The sequence below is a fragment of the Leucoraja erinacea genome, chromosome 2, assembly GCF_028641065.1.
Source record: "Leucoraja erinacea ecotype New England chromosome 2, Leri_hhj_1, whole genome shotgun sequence".
Taxonomy (NCBI): domain Eukaryota; kingdom Metazoa; phylum Chordata; class Chondrichthyes; order Rajiformes; family Rajidae; genus Leucoraja; species Leucoraja erinaceus.
The window spans coordinates 78,063,246-78,068,821 of record NC_073378.1 but is presented as its reverse complement, the minus strand read 5'-3'; the positions used below and the strand labels follow the sequence as shown (position 1 = coordinate 78,068,821).

Below are 5,576 nucleotides of genomic sequence, written 5' to 3'. Positions count from 1 at the left end.
CCAATTGGGAGCAATTGGTCCAATTGGCAAAAGGCCAGCTTTGCTTCTCCCCATACCCCTTGATTCTGCTAGCCCTAAGAGCTTTATCTGACGATCTTTTGAATGCACCCTTTGAATCAGCCTCCACTGCCTTTTAAGGCAGCGAATTCCACAAATTCACAACTCTCCTTCTGAAAATGTTTTTCCTCATCTCAGTTCTAAATGACCTACCCCTTATTCTTAAACTGTGGCCCCTGGTTCTGGATTCGCCCAACACCGGGAACATGTTTCCTGCATCTAGCGTGTCCAATCCCATATGTTTCTGTAAGAATCCCTCTCATCCTTCTAAATTCCAGTGAATACAAGCCCAGTCATTCCATTATTTCATCATATGACTAACCTGACACCATTCAGATAATAACCTGCCTTCCTGTTCTTGGCACCAAAGTGGATAACCTCTAATATATCCACATTATACTGCATCTGACATGCATCCGTCCACTCACCCAATCTGTCCAAGTCACTCTGCATCCTCATAGCACTTCACAGTTCACACTGCCATTCAGCTTTATGTCATCTGCAAATTTGCTTGTGTTACTTTTAATTCCTTCATCTACAGAGTGTAAATCATTGATGCATATTGTAAATAGCTGCAGTCCTAGCACCGAGCCTTGCGGCACCCCACTAGTCATGGCCTGCCATTCTGAAAGGGACCCGTTAATCCCTACTCTTTGTTTCCTGTCTGCCAACCAATTTTCTATCCATGTCAATACCCTACCTCCAATACCATGTGCTCCAATTTTGCCCCCTAGCCTCCTGTGGGACGTGATCAAAGGCTTTCTGAAAGTCTAGGTACACTACATCCACTGGCCATGTCCATTTTACTTGTCACATCCGCCTCCTCCATATTCTGCAATTTGCCTGCAGACTAGCAGCAAGTTACAGTGGCCAATTAACCAACTTTTCCATGTCTTTAGCACATTAGAGAAAACCGAGTATTGTGAGGAAACCCACTCACTCACAGGGAGAACTTGAAAATTCTACCCAGACCAGAGATCAGGAGTGAACCTAGGTTGCTGGAGCTGTGAAGCAGCAGCTCTGCTAGCTGCACCATTGCACCATCTAAAAAAGAGAATTCTTCATTAATTTGAGTGTCACTTTGTTCAGGAGCCATGCTAATCTCTAGAGCATTCCAAGTTTAATGTTTGCGCTACCACAGTGATGTGTTTATAATTCTCTACTTAGGGAGTCGCAAGCTCATCTCTGACAAGCAGGCAAAAGCAAGCACAAGCATTTTTGAGCACTGTGGCCAATGCAATGGTTTCACCTTTGAGAATACCTAAATAAAAATTTAGGGTAAACAGAAACTGCAAGAGATTCACCATTGAATAGACCAACAGTTCTGTGGCCTTGCCTAAAATATAACAAGTTTATAATAGTGGCTGATGGGCAGGTAGTAACCTTGGGTACTTCCTGTGTGGAGTTTATACGTTCACCCTGTAACCATGCGGGTTTCCTCCAGGCACATTAGTTTCTTCCCACATACCAATGACATGTGGTTTGTAGGTAAATTGTCCTCTATAAATAGCCACTAATCTATAAGGAGTGGATGCAAAAGTGGAATAATATGGAACAGGTATAAACAAGTGATCAATGGTTAATGTGGATTTGGTTGGCTGAAAGTCCTGTTTACCTGTCGTATCTTTCAATCAATCAAAATTGCAGCCACTTTTCTGGCCACATGTGTGGTTTCTGAGGGAACACAGACTGACACAAAATGCTGGAGTAACTAAGCGGGTGAGGCAGCATCTATGAAGAGAAGGTATGGGCGGGATTTCAGGTCGAGATCCTTCTTCAGACTGATGTTCGAGGAAGGAGCAGGACAAAGATAGAATGTAGGCAAAAACAGTAAGACTAGTGGGAGAACTAGGAAGGGGAAGGAGAGAAAAAGCAAGGGCTATCTGAAATTAGAGAAGTCAATGTTCATACCACTGGGGTGTAAACTACCCAAACAAAATATGAGGTGCTGTTCCTCCAATTTGCACTATGCCTCACTCTGACAATGGAGGAGGCCCAGGACAGAAAGGCCAGATTGGGAATGGGAGGGGGAGTTGAAGTGCTGGGCCACAGGGAGATCAGATAGGTTAAAACGGACTGAGCAGAGGTCTAGCCGATGTAGAGAAGTTGACACCTGGAACAGCGGATACAGTAGATGAGGTTGGAGGACGTCCAAGTGAACCTCTGCCTCACCTGGAAAGACTTAGGTCCTTGGATGGAGTCGAGGGGGGAGGTAAAGGGACAGGTGCACATCTCCTGTGGTTGCTGGGGGAAAGTACCTGGGGAAGGAGTGGTTTGGGTAGGAAGGGACAAGTTGACCATGGAGTTATGGAGGGAATGGTCTCTGCGGATGGCAGAAAATGGTGGAGATGGAAGATGTGGCCAGAAATGGGATCCCGTTGGAGGTGGTGAAAATGTTGGAGGATTATATGCTGTATATGACAGCTGACGGGGTGGAAGGTGAGAACAAGGGCTAGCCTCTTTAGGTTATTCACCTCTGGAAATGTTGTGGTATACAAATCCCAGAGATGACAAGAACATCATCGAGGCTACCATCAGATTCCTTCAACTGAGATTTTGTTTCCTGGACAAGTTAAAGAGCATTCTTTGCCATTGCCTTCATTGTAGCATCCATGTGGTATGGGGTAATGGAGGCAGTCGATAATGTGACAGTTTGTGGTATACTTTGCCTACAGTTGTGTGTTAAACTTCTGAGCAGAAGAAGTGCCTGGGTTAAACACTATTCCATGAGATTTTGCCAATATTATAGTATTTTTTTTTTTAACTTTCTTGCACTACTGACATATTATGTATATTGTATATGCTCAGTAATCAAGAAGGATTAAGGGGTTTACATTAAAATATTTGGATTAGCTTGTCTCTCTCACTCGTGGTTTGAATGCTTCCTTAGTATCTGTATCAGTGGCTCCACAGCAGTGGTATAAAATCTGCTCTCCTGTATACAGAAGCAGCGAAAAGGAAAGTGGCAACATGGGGACTGAAGAAATAATAAAGTAAAATGGTCATAATTTCCAATTAAGATGGCAAAATGATAGGACAATGTACTAGATCCCCAATAGTTGTCACGGAAAGCACTTCATGAAGCAACAAAACACTTAGGAGAGGAAAGGGGACATAAAATAAGTGATTACGTGACAGTAGAATCAATAACAAACAGATAATGATATCTTCAATTTCTGTGCAACTAAGTGACATTAATCCAAGGACTGTAAATGAAAGTAATGGGTGGGTATAAACTCTATTTGTACAACCTATACCAGGATGTTGGGATGTGTTATTTTTTCGCCCCTGCCGCAAAATGCATTTTCCAGCATTTAGTGCTTTGAAAAATGTTATATATATTGTGGTATTCATAACCTCAGTAAGATTGCAGGTTAAAGATTAAGTATCAATTTCTTTTCAAAGAGTGCTGAGGAAAGCAGTGATGCATGTCAAAGAGTTCGGATTAATGATCCCAATGGCTTAACTCAAGTCATTTTATTTGCATTTAATGTCATAAAACTTTCGCAGGCTGAAAGACACAGCTTGAGGAACATATGTGACAATGATTTTCCACTTGTACAGCAATAATTTCAGCTGGACATGGCATAATAATGAACACAAATGTCACAAATTTGTGGTCTTTCTCAGGCAGGTGAGATTAGAATATCTTCTGCAAATTGTCATCTGGTTTTCCATGAGTCATAACAACAGACATTTATTCCACTTGAAATTATCCTAGGAATGAGTAGGTTAACATATCATGAGCGTTTGATGGCACTGGGCCTGTACTTGCTGGAGTTTAGAAGAATGATGGGGGATTTCATTAAAATGTACAGAATAATGAAAGGCTTGGATAGACAATAGACAATAGACAATAGGTGCAGGAGTAGGCCACTCGGCCCTTTGAGCCAGCACCGCCATTCAATGTGATCATGGCTGATCATCCCCAATGAGTACCCCGTTCCTGCCTTCTACCCATATCCCCTGACTCTGCTATTTTTAAGAGCCCCATCTAGCTCTCTCTTGAAAGCATCCAGAGAACTTGCCCCCACCACCCTGGAGTGGATGTGGAGAGGATGTTTCCACTAGTGGGAGAGTTAGGACAAGAGGTCATAGCCTCAGAATTATAGGACATTTTTTGAGGAAGGAGATGAGAAGGAATTTCTTTAGTCAGAGGGTGGTGAATCAGTGGAATTATTTGCCAAAGAAGGCTGTGGAGACCTTGAGTGGATATATTTAAGGCAGAGATGGATAGATTCTCGATTAGTACAGGTGTCAGAGGTTATGGGGAGAAGGCAGGAGAATGGGGTTAGGAGAGAGAGATAGATCAGTCATGATTGAATGACATAGTAGACTAAATGGGCCGAATAGTCTAATTCTGCTCCTGTCTCTTATGATCTTATGAAGTTTAATACTCAGTTGCGCTGAAGAAAATAACAATATTTACACAACACCCTTTACTATTCAGCCTTGTGTGGTGCACCACTTGAACAAGTGTGAAACAAGGTAGGTGGACGTGGACCAAAAGCCTCACAGTTTCCCATTAGATCTCCCTCTGATGTTCCCATGGAATCAGTCCTACAAATCAGTCCCTCGATAGTTGCTTCAAGCAGTAAACCTGCTGCACAATCATCCACATAATTTTCAGACTTCAAATACAAGCATCTGTGGCCAACATTCCGTGTAATTTTTTTTTAAAGTCAAGATACATAGAATGATGTTGTTAGAATGGAGTTAGGACACTGAATGTTCGATCAGATAAACTGCCGGAAGCAAAGTCAATCATAGTTTTTAAAAGAAAAAGGGAACAACTATTTGAAGAAATTAAGGATGAACAAAATTAAGTGAATAGCTCTTTCAGAGGGTTGACACAAACATGGTGGTGAATCCGCTTACTTCCCTTAGGGGCATTGATTCCTTCACTCATGAACTTATAAAATCTTGGTCAGACCTCAGCTGGGGAACTGTATGCTGTTATGGTCACCAGGGTGTGGAGGAATGTGATTGCGCTGGAGTGGATGCTGAGGATTTTCAGCCGGACATTGCCTGGGATTGAATGGTTAAATTATAAGGAGGGAACAGAGAATCTAGGTCATTTATCCCTGGAGAAATGGAGATTAACAGGTGACACAACTGGGTAAAAGCCATCCATGGTTACGACTGCTTAGCTTAATTTAGTTTAGATATACAGCGTGGAACAGGCCCCTCGGCCCACCGAGTCCCCGCCGACCAGCACTATCCTAGACACACCAGGGACAATTTACAATTTTACCAAGCCAATTAGCCTACAAGCCTTTACGTATTTGGAGTGTGTGATAAAACCGGAGCCCCCGGAGAAAACCTATGCAGGTCATGGGGACATACAAACTCCATACAGACAGCACCCATAGTCAGGATCAGGCCTAGATTTCTGGCATTGTAAAGCATCCACTGCATCACCTTGCCACCCATGCACATATATAGAATTCACAAATCATTATCCGAAAGATATATGGATTAAAATGCTCTCAAAATTGATGTGAAAAAACGTAAAGAAT

At 42.6% G+C, this 5,576-nt stretch overlaps 1 pseudogene; it reads right to left on the bottom strand.

The window, feature by feature from the left end:
- Positions 1-1,102: 1,102 nt before the first annotated feature.
- On the bottom strand, positions 1,103-1,201 carry LOC129716437 (U6 spliceosomal RNA; annotated as a pseudogene).
- Positions 1,202-5,576: the final 4,375 nt, after the last annotated feature.